This window comes from Dasypus novemcinctus, chromosome 24 (assembly GCF_030445035.2).
Source record: "Dasypus novemcinctus isolate mDasNov1 chromosome 24, mDasNov1.1.hap2, whole genome shotgun sequence".
Classification (NCBI taxonomy): Eukaryota; Metazoa; Chordata; class Mammalia; order Cingulata; family Dasypodidae; genus Dasypus; species Dasypus novemcinctus.
The window spans coordinates 20,728,392-20,748,951 of NC_080696.1; positions in this window are offsets into that span (position 1 = coordinate 20,728,392).

The window sequence follows — 20,560 nt, forward strand, 5'->3', positions numbered from 1 at the left end:
CATTCTGTCACATTGCCAGGGTTGACATTTGTTAACCTTTTCTTCTTTGGAGCTCAGCCCCATGGGCACAATCATAGCCAGATAGGAATTCCCACTTTGAAACACTAGCATATATGTTTCTTCACACCAAAGAAAACACATCATAAAGTGGATCCTTTTTTCCCAAATGCACTTTCTCCCTATGTTTTCAGTGAGTTCTGTGTGGATGACAAGTTTCTATTAAAATACCCCCTAGCTGCCTAGAAGAGAAAACCTAGAAACATTGACCTTTCCATCGCACTGGACAATTGTGCTATTTACTCTGGCTTCAGGTGACACTTGGGTGTGGAGTCCTATCTTTTCACTTGCCTGTGTTTGGATGAGGTTACTTGGAGGCAGTGGTTCAGGATTGTGTAGAGTTATTTAGCATAACAACTATTCTGGGACTTAAGAAGACCACTTACAGTATTTTCCAGAGAGGATGAGAAAATCTAAGTTTCACGGGAAATTTTAAGAGTGAATACTCTGTACATTTGAGTCATGGAAAAACGTGTACAAATAGCACCCATTAATTTTTTTTTTTAAGATTTATTTATTTGTTTATTTCTCTCCCCTTCTCCCCTCCTCCCACCCCAGTTGTCTGTTCTCTGTGTCTGTTTTGCTGCGTGTTCTTTGTCCGCTTCTGTTGTTGTCAGAGGCACGGGAATCTGTGTGTTTCTTTTTGTTGCATCATCTTGTTGTGTCAGCTCTCCGTGTGGCACCATTCCCTGGGCAGGCTGCACTTTCTTTTGCGCTGAGCAGCTCTCCTTACAGGGCACACTCCTTGCGTGTGGGGCTCCCCTACACGGGGGACACCACTGCGTGGCACGGCACTCCTTGTGCGCATCAGAACTGTGCATGGGTCAACTCCACACGGGTCAAGGAGGCCCGGGGTTTGAACCACAGACCTCCCATGTGGTAGGTGGACGCCCTAACCACTGGGCCAAGTCCGCTTCCCATTAATTTTTATTTTCTTTTTGTCATTGAGAATAATACATCAATTTATTGTTTGTGCATTTGGTGACCTCTTTTATTAATAGCTTTTTTTTTTTTATGAAGAGCATTTTCTCACCTGTCTTTGATTCTGATTGGCTCATGGTGGATCAGTGGGTGAACCGTTTCCCTCTTCCCTGAACATTGGCCTCCTACTTCCTTTCCTGCTTCTTGTCTAGCCTTCTCCAAACCATCCTTTCCCTATAGCTAGAAGATTCTTTCTGAAATGAAAATGCATGTCCAGCTTCTCTCTTGCATTAATCCATCATTGGTCATTCCCCCATTGATTGTAGCCTAGGCCCACGCTTATGTCATGGCTTGTGAGGCTCTGTAGGAACCAGCATCCACCTTCACTTCTGGCCTCAGTTGGTGCTGCTCTCCTTTTATGCTCTGTGAGCCATCCTTTCCCAACTGCTTGGACTTTCCGCTTTCTCTTTGGAATTTTGCCTGCAGCGCTCTTCTGCTGAGCCTGGCATTGGTAGATTGCTTTGCTGGTTCCAACTCTTTTCCCTTCCTTTAATCCACACCCTTGCAATTGCCTCATCATAGGCCAAGTATATTTTCCCGGCTCTTGACTTTGGTCTCAACCCTGTGACTTGCTTTGACTAATCCTACATGACAGGAAATGACCATATCCTTGCTCCTAGTTTAGGCCTCAAGGTGTTGCGCAAGTTTCCACTTCCTCTCTTGCACCATGGGAAGAATTACTCTTCGGTGACTGCTGATCCCTCAGCCTGGACTCCAGAATGAGCCCATGTGGAGCAGACCTGAGCCCAAACCTTAGCAAGGAGTCAAGACCAATCTGATCTGTAGCTTAAAGCAGAGCTGCCCAGCAGAACCCAACCTACTTCAGCAGACCATCTGACCCCTAGCTAACCTGTGGATACATGAGCAATAATAAGTCATTGGTGGGACATTGCAAAGATAAGTAGAGGACATTATAGATCCTGTCATAGCTTGTAGAATGAAGTGGGAGAGAGTACAAACTACAATGTAGACTATAATCCATGCTGAGTGGAAATGCTCCAAAATGTGTTCATCAATCGCAATGAATGTACCACACTAATGAAAGAAGTTGTTAATGTGGGAAAAGTGGGAGATGTTGGGAATGGGCATAAAAAATATATTTAAAAAATAAGTCATTGGTGGGTCATTACACAGTCAAAGCTAATGGAGATGTTGGCTGATGGTGACTTATGCATAGATCATAGCTGGTCACCTCATCTCTTCTAGGAGTCTGTGATGGTTGACACTCAGAAATGCTTTAGTAGAGGACTTACTCTACTCTATTGTATCTTTCCTCCAGAAACCCTGAAAACACAGACCTCACTGGTGTTATTTACTACTGTGTCATGGGACACAGAACCTTCATTCCCTCTGCAAACCTTTACTGAAACTTTACCAAGTTCCAGGCACTGTCTTAGGAAGTGACAAAACTTGAGCTGTAATGGAGCTTACATTCTATTGGGGAGACAGGAGAAAAATACACACACAAACACACCACATACTGTATACACCCCCACTCTCCCTCCACAACACATACCACACGCACACATACACACCCACAGTAGTAAAAGAGAAAATAAAATAGTAAAACATGAAAATAAAGGAAAAGGGAGTTCTGGAGAAGTGCTGTGGACAGGGCAGGAAGGAAGACAAAGAGCAGGTGTGTACTGATATTGAGATTTTGTGGCAGTGAACATGTGCAACTGCTTTTTCTCATTGCATCTATTTTCTCACTTAAATAGAAAAGCACAACTAACAGTGCCCTGCTTTACAGGTATTTGTTGAAAGGGCGATTAAGTGAGTTTCACATTTAATGAAAAGTATATTTGTACAGTTTGAAATAGAAATAATTAAGAGATAATGAGAGGTTAGCCCACAGAGGTTAGCAAGAACATAAGTAAATAACCATGTACTTGTAGCTAATCAGTATATCTATAGAAAAATTCCATGACAGGTGGAAGAAACAGAAAGTGGGACAATGCTAAAATATATGGGAAATTTGTTGTATAAATATCTTTGGAGCCAATTTATTCTGAGTTAGAATATCTTGGTTTCAAGAAAGAGAAGCCCTCTTGGATCTGTTCAGGAATACATAGTGGGGGGATGGTTGAAAGGCTGCCTGGAGAACTCATTGAAGCTGGCAGTCCTCTGGAAGCTAGGCAGTGGAGCTTTCAAAAATCAAGGCAGATACCTACCGTCTCCTCTTCTCTCTCCCAGGCACTCATGAGCTGGCTCTCAACTCCTCTCTGCTCATCTCACTTAATCTTTCCCCTTTCTTGCAATGGGTTTCCTTTGTTCACATGTAAGGTCCAACTAGGCTTGGAATCCCCAAGTCTGCAAGACCCTTATTTTCTACTACTGTCTGGGCATGTTGCCAGTGTCTCTTCCTTCTTGAGAGAAAGAGAAACAGAGGCTCAACTCAGTCTATTAATTGTTCTTTTGTGGGTCAGAGGACCATACTGATCCAACTGGTTATTGTAAAGGGACTGGGTAGGGATCCTACAATTGATCAGTAGATTGGGAACTACAGGTGAGCCAATCTTAGATCAACTGCCCTGTCTGGTAGAGTTTATGGGCTCTGGAACACCCTCAATTTTGTGTGCTTTCACAGATCTCACGAAATTATAGAGAATGCTAATTTTATCATAGAGTGACAGTGTATTATGCCCCATTTTATGTCTGTTAAGTTCATCTTTTACTTCCCATGTTTTGTATAGATGCCAGTTTTGTGCATAAGACAATTGGATGAAAAGAACTTTATATCTGACTGCTGGCCTGACATAAGGACAAGTCATGGTCTGTCCAGGTACCAACAGAAGACCATCTCTACTGTCATTAGTCTAAGGTCACTGTTTCCAGGCTCCTAAGTCAAGGCATGGAAACATAATGCAATCTGAAATCCGAAGACTTGCATTCAAGTTTTCACAATGCCAAGTAAAAATACTATTTTACTAACCTGGCAAGGCCCATATTTTCTCAAAGCCTCAGTTTCCAAATTGGTAAAAGACAAAAACAACACCACGTAGAATCCCTCTAGGACTTAAATGATGCAATGAATACAAATATTTGGCAAACGTTTTGGTAAAGTGCATTATAAATATTATTGTATTGCAGATGAGGATACTATCTCTGCTAACCATCAAGACTTTGCTCACAAACCAAAAGGAATCATTGTGTACATGCCTGGAAAGAGCTCATCATGAGTCACATATATTCCAAGAGCAGGAATATGTCTTTATATTGTCTTAAAATTTTATACTTGTGAAAAAGTCAGAATCAACAGAGAAGAAATAATCAGTATTTTAGTGAAAGATTGAAACAGACAATTTAAGGTCTTTGGTATTTTATAATATTTGAGAAATGCTTTGGCTGCTTGAAAATGATGTTGCGTATGATTGAATACATAGATTTTTTGACCCTAAGTATTCTGTGCTTAATAGCAAAATTTCTTTCGTCTGCATGTGCTGGAGAATGTGGAGTTATGAGAAAAGAAAAAATTATCCACATCTGCATTTGAAGTTCAGCTATATTCATGTATATCTGGAGGGAGGAAGGCCCCAAACAAGCCAAATCCATGAAGGGATGCAAGTGTTCTGAAAGAAAATTCACCAATTGAAAGGAACTTGGCAAGTTCAACCAGACTCAGCTATAGGCAGTATATCTGTTCCAAGACTTTGTCCTAGCTAACATGTGGATCTGAGTCACCCGGTGACCCAGGTGACATACAAGTACCCTGGGGATAAAGGGACCATATTCGTGAATTGAAAAAAACCACCTCAGTCAACTCCGCAACTCTTTGGGGTCCAAGGGATACTGCTATGGGGTCCCAGAGTACAACATGGAGGAGGAAACTTTCCCCGTTCTACTGGGCAAGGTGCTGCTAAGCCATCATGATGGCAGGAATCCAAAGAGGCTGATGACCACGTACATCTTTAGAGATTTACACTACATTGGGAACATTTTAGTGACATGAGGAACGAATTTGTGAGGTAGTTTAGACAGAGGGACTGTCGATGTCTACAAGCAGGTGGAGGTTATAGCTCAGAAAAGTTTACTATCATAGGCTGAGTCCTCAGGTGTGCCCTGGAGACTGGTGAGACAATGAAAGTTTGGAGTCTATTAGAACTTAAGTTGCAAATTTCCCCCTAGAAAAACAAAACAAGTAAAACGTTACTTTATTTATTTATTTTTGTTAGAGAAGATGCAAGTTTACAGAAAACTCATACTTAAAGAGTTTCCACATATCACCCTAGTATTAATACTTTGTAGTAGTGTGGTCCATTTGGTACAACTTATAAAGAAACAGTTTTATAATTGTGCTTTTAACTGTCATTCACTGTTTACAATAGGGTTCACTGCTTGTGTTGTACAGTCCTATGTTGTTGATGTTGTTTTAAAAGATACTCTCTTGAATGGGTGAATAGCATCATCTTTCTCCCAAGCTTGCATTTCTTAGTCAGGATGTGTGGAGCCCAGAGGCTCTTGTGGAGTCATGAGGATAAGGGGATTTGGAAAGTCTCGAGGCCAAGTCTTGCAGGGGAAGGTTACCCGCTCCAAGGGGGAGGGAGCAGGGTGTCAGCAGTCGGGTCAGAACGCCATTGCCATGAAAAGAATTGAAGCAACCCTAGAGAGGATGGCTGGAAGTTCAGGTAGCAGGAGAGGTGAGGTGGTTCCTCTAAGGGTGGCCAATCCAAGGCCTTTTGTGGCAACCTTTATTTGCAGAGAAGAGCAGTCAGGTCCCAGAGATTGGAAAGGCAAGGAGTTCTGCCCAAGAGGACAACTGGCAGGCCCAGCTTTGCTGTGATGGTGAGTGAGAAGTGTTCCAGACCTCCAGGCCCACATTGCCCCAGCACACACTGCTTCCATGGCAAGTGGGATGAATTCTACTGCAGGTGGCTGCTTGTGCTTGGGGCAGGCTGGAAGTTCTGGGCAGTTAACATCTCCAGAAAAAATCTTCAGCCAATGATGGAGGGGGTGGGGGATTGAATACATTGGTTGGCAGAGTAACGGGCACCTCTCCTGCCCCTCCCTCCCCTCTGCTCCCAAGATGTCTGTATCCCAGAACCTATGAATATGATATGGAACATGGTAAGAGGGAATTAAGATTGTACATGGAATTAAGGTTGCTAATCAGCTGACTTTCAGATGAGGAGGTCCCCCTGCCTTATCCAAGTGAGCCCTCTGTAATCACCAGGAGCCTTAAAAGTGGGAGAGGGAAGCAGGAGAGTCAGTGTCAGTGTGAAGTAGTATGAGAAAAACTCAACTGGCCATTGGTGACTTTAAAGGTCTGAGGGGGCCATGAGCTAAGGAATGTGGCAGCTTCTAGGACCTGGAAAAGGTAAGGGAATGGATCCTGTCCTACCTCCAGAAGGAACACAATCTGCCAATGTCTTGATTTTAGCCCCATGAAAACTATTTTGGACTTATGTCCTCCAGAATTGCAAGGTAATAAATTTGTATTAAGTTACTAAGTTTGTGATAATTTGTTCTGGCAGCAGTTGGAAACTAATACAAACATTATACCCCAGCTTCCTTGCTGCTAGGGTGGAACAACTCTGAGGCATGTTCCATACTAAGCCCTAAAGGGCCCCAGAGGGACAGAGTCTCCACTGCCCACTGCAATACACTGCTTCTTAGCCCACTCTGTAATGACTTTTTCTCTTCACTATCTCATCCCCACTTCCCTTCCATGCTTCCTGGGATCATTTTCCAGATAAACTCTTTGCACATACATTCTTGCCTAAGGGTCTCCTTCTAGCAGAATCCAAACTAAGAGAAAGGACATAAACATGAGCCAAAAATTCCGGGCAAAATTCTGCTTAAAAGACTGCAAGATTTTGTGTTGCTACCTATAGGACTTTGGGATGGTTGTGGGTGATTTCTGCCTGCCCTATATCATTTCACTTTGTTTTGATACCAGCATCTCAGCTTTTCTTTAAGGATACCTGTTGTCAAACTGTGTATGTCTCCGGGTCTTGATGTACACAGCCTTGACACAAAAACATTCTCTGGATCTTGGTGATTGGCTTCAAGGAAGGGCAGGTAGAACCTTAGCACGAATAATTTTCTGTTTCCTCTGGGGCTGCTTGGTTGTGTGGATCTGAGCCAGAAGTTTCCTGAAGCTATGTGGAACCTCAGAGGAAGGGACTTCTTGGGAATGAAGCTGGCAGGGAAGAAAGGAGAGGAAGAGAGTGAGAGTGAGAGTGAGAGTGAAAAGGTGTATCTCTGTGGCTCATTGGGACCCTGGGTGCAGCCACACCTGATGCAAGCTCTACCTCTGGACTCTTCAGAACTTTCCATGAGACAATAAAACATTTTTTTATTTCCATTTGAGTTTGGCTTTCTGTCACTTACACCCAAAAAAGTCCTAATTAATACAGATTTGATCAGACAGCAGGTCCTTACAGAAGACCTGTGTCAATCAATAAAATGTTTCACCAAGTGGGTGGCACTGGAGTTGACTTACTGAGCCTAATGGCATGTGCCCTGCAAAGCTGTTCTGGGTGGGACCAACCCAGTCACTGGGTGCAAGGAGTGTACCTTCTGCAGTGGAGAAGTGAGGGGTGGAGAATCTAGGAAGACCCTCTACCATGTGAGGTGGTGCTAGCAGCTTGCCATCCAGAGAACAAAAGGTTTAGGCTAGTAAGTTACACTTCATACAGCCCAGTCTCCTGTGAGCAGGAGAAGCATTATTAAGTGGGCATTAGCAGGAGCCAAATTTGGGCAATAAGCATAGCAAGAATAATGTATTTTTAATGAGGGAAGAAAGGAACAACTCAAATGACTGCTGGCATTATCAGAAACGATGGAGGCCAGAAGCCAGTTAAACAACAGCTTTAAAGTGCTGGAAGGTAAACAAAACAAAACAAAACAACTGTTAAATTATAATTTTATATCCTGTGAAAACATCCTTCAAAATGAAAGTGAAATAAAGACATTTTCAGATAAAAGAAAACAGAAAGTATCAATCACCAGCAGACCTGTGCTAAGGCAGTCCTCAGGTTGAAGAGAAATGATCACAGGCAGAAGCGCACATCTTCAGGAAAGGATGAAGAGCTCTAGAAATAATAAATATGTAGGCAAACACAAAAGTCTATTTTTTTCTTAATTTATCAATATACACATTACTGTTTAAAGTAATTTTTCTCTTAATTTATCAATATACACATTACTGTTTAAAGTAGTAGTAGTTGGCTAAGCACAGTCTGTGGGCCAAATCCAGCCAACTGCTTGTTTTATATAAATAAAGTTTTATTGGAACACAGCCACATTCATTCCCTTATGTATTGTCTAAGGCTTCTTTTGTGCTACAACATCACAGTTGAGCAGCTGTGATGGAATCTGTAAGGCCCGCAGAGTCAAAAATATTTACTATCTGGCCTTTTACAGAAAAAGTTTGTCAACTCTTAGTTTAAAGCAAAAATAATGGCATTGTTTTGCAGGGTTTATAACATATATAGTGACAACTTTAGGAGTCTTACATTGTTTGCAAAATGGCACAATATTAACTCTAGTAGACAGTGAAAAGCTAAGGATGCACATTTTAAACCTTACAGCAAGCACTAAGTAATACTGCAGAGAAACAGCTATAAAACCCATACATAAATTTGAAATGAAATTCTAATATTGGGAATGGAAAGGAATCTTCAGGGCCATTTTGCCCAACCCACATCCTATGTCAGTTGTTCTCTCATATTTTCATAAATGGGATCCAGCTTTTGCCTGAACCACCTGTGAACATAGTCCCCTCTCTCTGAAAGAAATAGATATTAAAGGAGGGGCATGTTTGGGTGTAATAGAAAATGTTTTCAGTAGAAAATTGACACATTTGGAGAACTGATCCCTTGATAGTCAAGTGATTTTGTTTTTCCTTCCTTGACACTTGGTATATCTGATAAAGACATCCAGTACCTGCTGGAATAATTTACTATCTTTATATTTGTTTTGGGTTCAGGCCCCAGATGAACCATAAAAAGTTGTGGCTCTCCTGGGAAAATGGAATAATAATACACAGACCTTCTTGAAATCTTTTTCTTATTTTTCAAACATGCTTTAATTTGTAATCATCTAAGGCATGAAATATTTTTTTAAGATATGTGTTCTAATTTTCACCTAGTTGGAAGAGTTCTTTCTCTTTTTCTATGAATATATCAGGGGAAATACTATTTAAAATTTTATTCTCTATTTTTTGAGTCAATAAAGTATTATTTTGAATAACTTGTACATTCAAACTAAATGATGTAAATAACCTTAGATTCTCATTAAAAGCTTATAAAATAAGTCAGTAGAACATGCTGTGGAAGACTATTCTATAATAAAAACTTGTAGAATGTTTTGAGGCTTCTCATATTAATGAGAGTTATAAAAGGGAACTGTGAATTCTTTTGAAGTTTATCCTCTGTCAGGTCAGCTGGAATTCAGATGACCACCCTGATAGGGTTAGTTCATTGGACTTATTTCCATTTTATTCTAAAAGGCCAAAGTTGCATACAAAATGGGTTTTTAGTAAAACCTAGCATAGTGAGGTATCCAAATGTTGTTTTCAAGTGAATGTATGACAAAATCCCTCCCAAGCCATAATTACATCTATGGACAGTTTAGGGAAGCACTTCCAGCTTTCATTAAAGCACAGTTCGGGGAACCCCTGGCCCTTTTAGTGACCAATGAATACAGTGCTATTACCAGATGCAAAAATTCATGCTTACCGCTCAGCTGTAGCTTATTTTATGTTTCTCTGAATTCATTAGAAATTATTTTATATGTAAAATGACATTTTTAACATAAAATTTACAAATTCCTGCCTCTGTGGAACCAATGGTCTATGGGATTTCCCAAAATGTTACGTTGTGGATCATAATTTTCCATACTTTCTTGGTAAAGAGAAACATTTCACAGGATAGAGATGATTAACTTGGTTAAATTAGTACAGTATTCGAGAGTGAGTATTAAGTACAAGTACTTTATTTAATGCCTGATACCATGTTAGAGTTTAAGTGGAGTGGGCTTTTCATTATAATTCACCCATTTGATAGCTTGGTGTATGAACTTTCAATTCTGAAAGAGATACTTGAGGGGAAATACCTATTTACACGGTTTTTACCCACAAATATTGACCTGCAGCACCACTGGAACCCCCACTGTGCCACATGTGGATGCAGCTCGGCTCAGTAGGAGGAATTCAATGCCTACAACTCCAGGAAAACACGACTCTCTGGGAAACGCTATGCATGGAATATTTGTATTGCCGTCATATGGAATTCATGCTAGAGGTTTGAAGAAGTTCAACTGTGCTTCTCTAAAGCCAAGCCAGACATTCTGCTTGATTGATGTAAACCAGCTTGTGAGTAGCCTGTCATTTTCCGTACTATGAAACAACTTTTAAAGTTTTCCCCAAATTTCTAAAAACTGTATGATAACATTAACTGAAGTACTTCCAATACTTGATAATATAATAGCAAGTATTAGTAAATAAGCTAGGTACTTTATAGGAATTATCTATTTTATTCCTTATAATCCTATAATGAAGATAGAATATTATCCTTATTTTAAATTGAGGCATAAGGCAATTAAAGAACTTGTTTAAGATCTTAGAGTTAACAACTGGAATGAGATTTAAACCTAGGAAGCCTGACTCTAGAGTCCACATTCTTACCCATTATGTCACTAGCTTAATTTAGGAAACTCTCCATAAGTTTATGTCCAAGAAGTATACTAGTCACCTTCAGTGGATGACAGTTAATAATTCAACTATTAGTGAACATCTGGTGAGATTTCAGTAGAAGAGAACTGCTAAACGTCCATCAGGGCCATCATAGTCTCAACTGAAATTTGCTGAATGATAATTTTGACTGCAAAGGCATTTTCTCATTGAGTCCCCAGGTTCACAGTTACATCTGTTTCCCAACAGCTGAGACTTCCTTTTCTTGGCCATTGTTAGACATTCAAAAAATATGTACCAGGTACCTCTGATGCATCAGGCATTGGGCTAGAAAGTGTAGGAGACTGAAAGATGAGTAAAGAGAATACTTGTTCTTTAGGCACTTAGGCTGTAGCAGGGGAGATGAAGGAGAGAGTTATTGTTAAATACACAGCAAAATAATGACTACCTTTTTATAGACAATGAATGCTTTCAACAACCCTGCAAGACTAGTGGCACAGGTGCCACTGTACCCATTTCATTGATAAGCATGATGCAGTTCCTCCTCCTAATATGATAATTTATACCACACTTTGTTGAACAACTGTCCAGGGGAGGCGAGTGGGCTGGAAATCAAAATTTGATTTCCCTGTCCATGTGCCAGTTGGTCCCTGAATTTCAGCAGAGTTGTAGCACCTACTCTCCAGTTCATTGGACTTACCCAAGACAACTAACAAGGATATGATGATGGAAATGCCCCTCCCAAGGAACAGACAGTAGCTGCAACAGCAAGCAAGCGTCCGTCTACCCCATGCGCTCTAAGTTCCCTCTTAATTAGAAGCAGAGGAGGCATCACCAACCCCAAATCTTCAAGACCGGGGTGTGAACAGTGGACTAAAGTAGACTTATTATTATTATACCAATGGGAGAACTCTTATCTTTGATATAAAAGCAGTGGCCATCAGAGCTTCTGAAGGATGAGACAAGGAAAACTAAGTGTAATATGGGGGAATTTTCAGGACATTGGATTTGTCCTGCATGACATTGTAGTGACAGATACAGGCCACTGTATTTTTTTGTCATAACCTACATGATTGTGCAGGACTGATGTAAACTGTAACGTAAACTGTAGCCCATGGTTAGTAACAATACTTCAATATGTTTCATCAATTGTAACAAATGTACAACACTAATGAGGACTGTTGTTGATGTGGGAAAGTGGGAGGAGGAGGGAGTGGGGTATATGGGAATCCCTTATATTTTTTATGTAATATTTATGTAATCTAAAGCAACTTTTAAAAAAATTATTTAAAAAATTGATAAAAAAATTTGGTAATGAATGGCAGTGATGGTTGCACACCTTTGTAAATGTAATTAATGCCTCCTGAATTGTACAATTAGAAGTGGTTAAAATAGAAAATTTTATGTTACCACAATAAAACTATTTTTAAAAAGAAAGCCTTAAAAAAACCCCACAAAACCTTGATTTCCACGAATGCAGACTTCCCCCTCCCAGGATCTAGAAACTCTACTATCTGAAGTATGAGTGACATGGAGTGAGGAAATAAATTCTCAAGGTGGGATCACCCATCTTTTTCCTATCTCAACTTAGAAAAATCTAGAAATTAAAGTATTCTTAAAAATTAGTGTTGTCCCTGGGATCTCCCAGGGGTAAGTGACTCCTCAACTAAATGATCCATTTATTTTCTGTTTCCCTTCTTTCAAATGGGATAGCACTGGAGATAAAAGGTAGCACAGATTTCTAAGATTAGCATGTTCAGTATCAGACCTAAAAAGATGCCTTAGGTTGCCGTCATCATCACCGCCATCACCATCACCATCACCATTATTATCATCCTCACTATCCTTTTTCAAGCTTTCTATGTGCCAAACATTGAGCTACAGTTTGATTTCCACCACAATCTCAGGTAGCTGCATTATCCTTATTTTACAGGTGAGGAAACAGTAGTCTTAATAAGCATCAATAATTTGCCCACAGTCACTCATCTTGAAAGGGACAGAGCTGAGATTAAACCCAGATCTTCTTGATTTCAAAGTATATGGCCTCAACACAGAGCTGAAAAGCCAGCATGATGGGGTCTTCTACCATTCTATCACTTGTGCTCACCAAAACTGCCCTGGATTGCAGCTATAACTAAACCAGCCACAGCAAACGTGAAAGGTAAAGTTACAAAGTGAAGACAATTGCACCATGCCAGTCTTTGTCCCTCAGCTTTCCAGAAGCTTTTGGGCAAGGATCCCAAGAAAAAGAAATATGAACCCTCACACCTGACTGAGGTGCTGAGACTATTGACTCCCAGGCAGTTAACATCTTGGCTTTTCATCATCACCTTTTTAATCTTCAAGGGGCAGGAAGCACAATTCTGTTTGACAAGCAACAGAGAGCAGAGAACAGTTGTTGGACTAAGATGTACTGTGTGCTTAGAAATGCATAGAAACATATTTTGAAAGATGCCTGCACTGTGGTTAGTATTATCAATACCTGTTTGCAAAATCAGCACGCATCTCCCCTTCTGGACTTGTCCAAGATGACTAATGACAAACATGTGTGAACATACTGAGAGATGCAGCACTTCCTTTGTGATCAATGATTAGCTGTCAGTGGGAAAATATACTGCAAACTTCTCATGAATTATTTTCTTCACATCATTGCTTTTTTCTAACCTTTTCTTTTCTTTGGTAAAAACCCTCTTTCTGCTCCATAGCATCCCTAGTCTTGTCAGGAGTAGATGAATTTGAATACAAACTCTCCAGTATTTCCTTTCTTAGTACAAGGAACTCTCAAAAAATGGTCATGTGATAGAAGATAGTTCCCATTAGAATTAGTAAGTTGTTTTGAAGGACTTGTTCATAGATCCTTTGAGATGCATGCTTGGCGGTCTTGGGAATTTCACTTTCCTTTTCTGGACATCAGTTTTCTTAGCTGCAAAATGCAGTGACTGGATGAGATGAATTTCAAAGGTCTCCTCCAGCAATGAGATCTACACTGAAAATAGAATTTGAGTTCTCCTGAACTTACACTCTAAGATTTATGTATGGCAGGCACTGCATGGGGTGCAAAATAATCTAGGAGAACACTTTTTTGTCAGGGTCATGGGCCACAGAGTCATGACTGTACCAACTCAGTATGCAAAAGACAAGTTGACAGTCACCCCCGCAAAAATGCAATCACTTTCATTGCTGCAGCTCTTTCCCAAATGTCAGTACGCAAGAGTGTTTTTCATCTTCATGCCCCATAGTCTATAAGAATGCTTGATGCATAGGAAGTACTCTCTACACACTCAGTGAAACCCAGTGACTTGCCTTGCCTGGCACATAATAGATGTTTTGAAAAACTGTAAATGTTTAAATGAGTAGGATTAAATGGATAGGTGGATGGATGGTAGAAATCACATCTACCCTGGAGTATGGGCGCAGAACAAAACTAGCATTTAGAGAGACTGAATTCCTTGTTGCAGCTAAACTTCTTTGCCTCTGGATGCTGGGTTTCTTGGTGTGTTGAAATCTGTTTGCCCTGATCTCTTCCTGCTGTTCTCACTGAAGGTACAATTATCAGCCATGCATTTATGTATCCCTTTCTGGTGTTTCCTCAATTGATTTCTCCTGAGGTAGGTTAATCTTCAGACACCACGGTTGGGTTTCCTTCCATCAAAGTCATCCATCTCGGTAATGTCTCCTTGGGGCTGCCAGTCCAAAGTCCCAGTGGCACCAGTGTTAATATGTGACATAGAGCCCAGATGGAGTTTCTCCTCATGCACAATGGCTTTATTTCATCCTAGGGATGTAGAAGATCTAGAAGGAAATATGGCAGCTCAGGACAGCAGAGGGATTGTTGACACTGTGAGGCCAAAGCTAGACATAATGGAGTACAACCAACAAAATTTCTAAAATCCTGGCAATTGAAAAGCATCTGAACAGAAGCTAGAAACATCAGAGTGGCAATAAAAGGTCAGGCCTACTGATGAAAGCTGTGCTTCTCATTTTTTCATGCCCTTTGTTAGAGGAAAGGAGCAGGACAAATTAATAATAAATCACAAAACAATAGAGGAAAAATGAAAAAGCAGCCTTCTAGATTCTTCCAATTCATGTCTCCATTGCAAGGCAAACAAAGAGAAAGATTTCTTATACCACAAACTGACATACATTTGACAAATATGATTAAAGCTGACCTAAAGCAGCTGAGCCTTATGGGTTAATAGAGTATTGGTATTTGTTTGTTCCTTTTCCCAGGATGGTGGCATCCCCAGATTTAAGTAGCGCTGAGCCTACGTGTTGGATCTCTGTCACCATGTTTTCCTTCTGAGGAGGGTGTATCATTTCATGCCAACACCTACTGAAGCAGGCATAGATGTGTGACAAAAGAGGGAAATGCAATTACCAAATAACTACCATTAAATGGGGCATTATACCATCACTTCATATAAACAAAGTTAAGTGTGTTACAGGCCCACAAAAATCCTCCATTTTTTTCTTGCTGGTGTAAATCACGCAATTTTCCTTTAACAAATATATTTTGGAGAGTGTGTTTCTTGGAAATGAAAGTAGTGTATTCATAAAAAAAATTTCCAAATCTGTCAGAGCATCAGTATTAAAGTTATTTAAAAAATGCACATCTTTGTAACCAGCTATTATAGCCATCAAATATAATCACACTGAACTGGTTAACAGCTCTGTTTTTAATGTGTACATAAATATAGCTATAAGGGCAAAATTGTCTCTTGGCTGGAAAATGTGTATGCCTTATTTCCAAAACAATGTAATATTTATCATGAATCTCTATCATCAACATCATCAAGATGTCAAAAGGACAGTGATACTGTTGCATTTATGGTGAAATTTAAATTTGTGATTGATATTTCTAAAGTGGAAAATCCCAGGCCTCCAAGCCTGTCCAGAAGGAGGTCCATTCCCGACATGTCTCTCCTCTACATGACAGCAAGTGTGGCTTTATTGCACCAGCATATTTTCCTTCACCCTTTGCACTCAGTCTGAGTGGGCTGGCCTGACTCATTTGGTTTCTGCTAATGAAGCAGCAGTCACTGGTTCAGTTTCCCCGTGGGGTTCATCAGTAGTGCAAAGAGCAAAAGTCCCTGTCACAGGAACATTCAACAGCCCCATCCTTGCCTGCAGAAGTGTGTCCTTTCTTACAACAGTTGGAGGAGGCTGGGGACGGGGTGCAGATTGTTACAAAATCAACTCTGCTCTTGGAAGACCAACAAAATGGGCCATTTCTGATGCTGGGGCTCAGGGATGCTTGCTCCAATCTTACCAAATGACACCTAACTCATGCATTTTTAAAAAAACTGGTGCTATCAAAGGCATCCATTAATTATTTATTTGAATGAGTATAAAGATCAAACATAAGGACTCATGTGCATCTCTGTCATTTTGGCAAGCTGTAACCATAATGGCGCTGTGGCCACCATTGGGATTTTTCCACATCAGAAAAATGAAGGGAATGCTTTCCTGTGCATGTTATTAAACAGACTCCATTGGTGTTATCCAGAAGGAGTGCTTTCAAGAACCCTGGTGGGGCTGAGGATGGGAGTGGGTGTCAGGTTGGTTAAATGATTAATAATCAAAATGAAACATCATCCAATTATTTTTGGGCAATGAAACAAACCATGTAAGGCCATGTCAATTGCCTTATTCCTAATTAGAAAACAGCAGAGGAATTCACTACTTAACCCCAAAACATGATAAATTTCATAATTCTTCAGGCAATTTCTTCATGTACCATGGCAAATGGAGCTAAGAGTTTTAGTTTTCTCCTGAAAAAAAAAGAAAGAAAAAATAGAGACATATTGACTATGCAGAATGTGTTACTGTGAAGAGCTCTAGAGGAAAGATTGCTTGGGATCTTGATAGCTGAAAAATGACATTGAATGAAATAGTTTTAAATGATCGTCTTTATTGAAGTTAAATCACTATATCTAACCCTACATTTATTGTATGTGTGCCATTATATTTTGATTTAATGTTTAACCAGCCACCACATTTGAGCACCTATTAATCCCGTGTTCTCAAAGTGGTGAAGGACTAGTTTTGAAAATATATAATCCATTGCAGGTTAATGTGTGGCCCCATAACATGTGACTAGTAGGTGACTTTCACCACCTGCACTGGGCAGCATCTAATCTAGTCTGTATTCATTTCCATGAAGAATTCACTGATAATAAGCTTGGGAGTTGCAACAATGTCAATTTGCTTTAAAATTTTCTTAATAAATCTTCCTCTCAATTTCTTGCTTTGTTGCAAACCAGTCGTAAGCAGTTAGCATATTGGTGCTGATCCATGGGCCACAGTTTGAATAGCACTCTACAACCCATGACATATCTGATGCCTTGGAGGTATTGAGGAAGGTATTATGGGGAATTCTAAAATGTTACTGATGGGGGGATGCCATATTCAGAGTGATGTTTTATGAACATGAATTCATTTGGTATTTAGTACCAAAGCAACTGAGCTTGAGGGAGGCATGAAGTTTTATAACCTGTAGAAATCCAAGTAAGAGTTTATAAAAAGTAAAAAGAACAGTGTTGTTGTCACAGAAGGTGGTAAAGGGTGAGTAGGGTCTACTAAATTCTGTGCAGTATCTATTCAGGGTGTTTTATGATTAGACAGAGAATGCCAGGACTGTTTGTATAAGTTGGAGGTTATAAACTCAGTGGCTGTAGAGGCCTCTCAATAATCACAGGGAGGTGTAGTAATAGGGAATGGTGGGGACTGTGGTGAACTGGAGAACAAAAGTCAGTTTAAAAGAGACAACAATTACTCTACTCTAGGTAAATCTGATTTGCAAGAAAAAATAAACAGAAATTCTAATTTTGTGTGACAGCTCCTAATTGCTCAATTTTTATTAGCTATCAACTAATTTAAATTATTTAAAACTTTTGTGGAAGCCACACACACAAGTGAATTAAAAAACACATGAACTGATAGCTTGTGAGTGACCCCTGAGAACTCTCTTGCAGTTTCTAGCAATGAAACACATTTTAACAAGTTTCATGGAATGTCAATTTGTTTGAATTGACATACTTTCATGATAATATGGATAGGGAAATATAAACGGAAGTAAAAAGTAAAATTTCCAGGAGTTCTTAAGAAAGAATAGACTTCAAATAAACATGAAGGTTCTGTCAGAGGAGTTGGCTTCAGTCTGAGCCCCACAAAAGTGGGATAATTATTTTCCTTCTGCCCTCATGGGTTCCTTGGAGGAACATTTTGAGAGGCACTGACGTTTGTAGTTTTTATGGAAACATTCTTAAACTGCTGAGACCATCCTGAGAAATGCAGTTTATTCGGTTTAAAAAACCTAAGTGGTTTAAAATATACTATGAGATATTTCATGTTAGGAACAAAGCACAAGAAAGAGAGCACAGAATTTTGAGAAGCACCACCCCCAAGGAAAATAAATATTGTTTTATAATGTAATCTACTATTTCAGATACATTTTGATGTAAACCTATCAGAAATATCCACTAAAACAACAAGAGTTGCACTATTTTGAGAGATCATGGTACCTGCCTTACTGAGGAAACTTCACTTTGTTGAAAATTGCTAAAGAAACTCTTAACAAATAAATGTACTTGCTCACATTTCTCTCTAGGATATTAACCGAAGGCTGGCACCACCCAGACCTCTGTGGCTGCCAGTTGACTCATTTACAGATGACAATTCCTTGACAGGCAAGCATTAGACTAATGGCTCCAGATCCTGTAAATATACACTGCTTTATGTTCTTCCTAATGCACCTCTTGTAGGCATGCCACCAGTCCATTCTGGCCTCCTGAGGACTGTGAGAGGCTTTGTTCTGTCTGAAATAGAAATGAAAGTAAATATTGGAGGTGCCAGGAGTAAAGTGGGGAATGAACGTGAACTAAGTGTTCCTGAGTGTCAGATGCCACAGTAGGCAGCTGTGGATAACACCAGCCATGAGTAAATGGAAATCCATGGAGATTGACCCCACAACCAGTGGGGAGCCAACATGAGGTACTTAACCCCAAAGTATGGATGGAGATAAGAGTGTCCAGGAAGATTAGATGGGCTCCAGGTCTTTCTTAGTTTGGGATTTCTCAGAAACAAATTCTGAGACAAGGTTTTGATTGCAAGTAGCTTATATCTGGGCTCTGAAAGAAATACCAGCAGGGGTGGAAGGGAGTGGGCCAGGAAAGGAAAGAAGCCAGTCAAAGCTATATCATCGAATCAGCTACAACTCTGAGCAACTGGAGTGTAAGCCCTTTGGGAAACACAGAGCCAAGGTAGACCCTATGTCTCAGAGTTATCCCATCTGTAGGGAAAGGGAGATGGGATATTTATCTACCAACTCAATTTCCAGTTTGCTGATGGCTGGAAAGCCCTTAGGCAAAAGAATGCAGAAGCTAGCAGAGCCTGAAGGTCAGGGGAGATGTCTTACAGCAGAGGTTCTTAACCAGAGGTTAAGATTTCAGGGGGCATGGATGGAACCAATGTAACTGTGTGGGCAATAGAAGTGTTCCACAAGAGTACGAAAGGATGGATATAAGACATGTAAAATTATACCAAAAATACATAGGGGCTGATAGGCTAAAATGTAAATCATAATGTAAAACATAAAATAACTAAAAATTTAGAAAATTGTATAGTCTAAAATATAAACCACAATGTAAACCCAAATGTTACTTGTTTGAAAGCTATTGTCTCAATATCTGTACATCAGTTTCAGTAAATATAGTATGAATATATAAAAAGATTATTGCTGTGGAAGGGAAAAGGTTTTATGTTGGATATGTGGGAGTACTGTATATTGTATATACGAACTACTGTGATCTAAAACTCTAGTGAAGATGAGCTTAATAATTAGAAAAAAGAAAAGAAAAAGTTAGGACGTGGACACTGAGGAAAAGACGGAAGTAGTTGCCTTGCCAATTTGCATACAGGGCAACACTTATTGCAGTGATTGAAGGCAAAACATCAAAAACAAAACTTTTGCATTTTAAAATTTTTTGATACCCCAATTTATTTTTACCTTAATTTTCCCAAATTAATATGTATTCTATATCTAACCTTTAAACTCATCGCTATATTCCATTTTACTATTAATGGAACCTGGCAATATATTGGGCTTCACTTTTCAGGAAGTTTTGGATCACAGAGAGGTTCAACAATGGCAGGGGAGGAATGCTGGTGTGGAATGTTATTGACAAGGGACACATGGTTGGCAGAGAGTTCTACAGGGCATATATCCAGGGTACATAAAAATGTTTGGATATTTTCATAGTGGATAAAATTAAAAAAACAACTGAGGGAGTGCTGAGTTCCTAGCCAGGGGAGCTCTATCACTGTCCCTAAAGGAACAGCAACAAACCCCCAAGTGCAATGGCAAAGACCAAAAAAGAAGGAAGGTCCAACAATGAGCCCTTGATACTAATGACTATGCTTGTGAGCCTGTGCACCTGAAATAAGAACAACGCCTAGAGCTGCAGGGTGCCTAAGAGTTCCCTCCTGAGAGCCTCCATGTTGCTCAAATGTGGCCAGTCTCAAGGCCAAACTCAACATGTAAATGTGTTGCCTTCCCCCCAGCGTGGGACGTGACTCCCGGGAATGAGGCTCCCTGGCACCAAGGGATTACTACCAAGTACCAGCTGATGATGTAACTAGAAAATGACCTTGAATAAAGGGGTCAACTAGAACCAGCAGAGTGTCTAAGTCTACATATAATACCAAGAGTTAAAAATGCTTTTTGACCTGAATCTAGGGGGAAATGGAAAGGACAAATGAGTTTATATGGCTATGAGTCTCCAAAAAGAGCCAGGAGGTTATCAGAGGGGTTGCCCTTATGCACACCTCAGTCCCAGAGACAGATAAAGTAGATACAACCCCGGGTATTGGTTCTTCTGAGGGCTA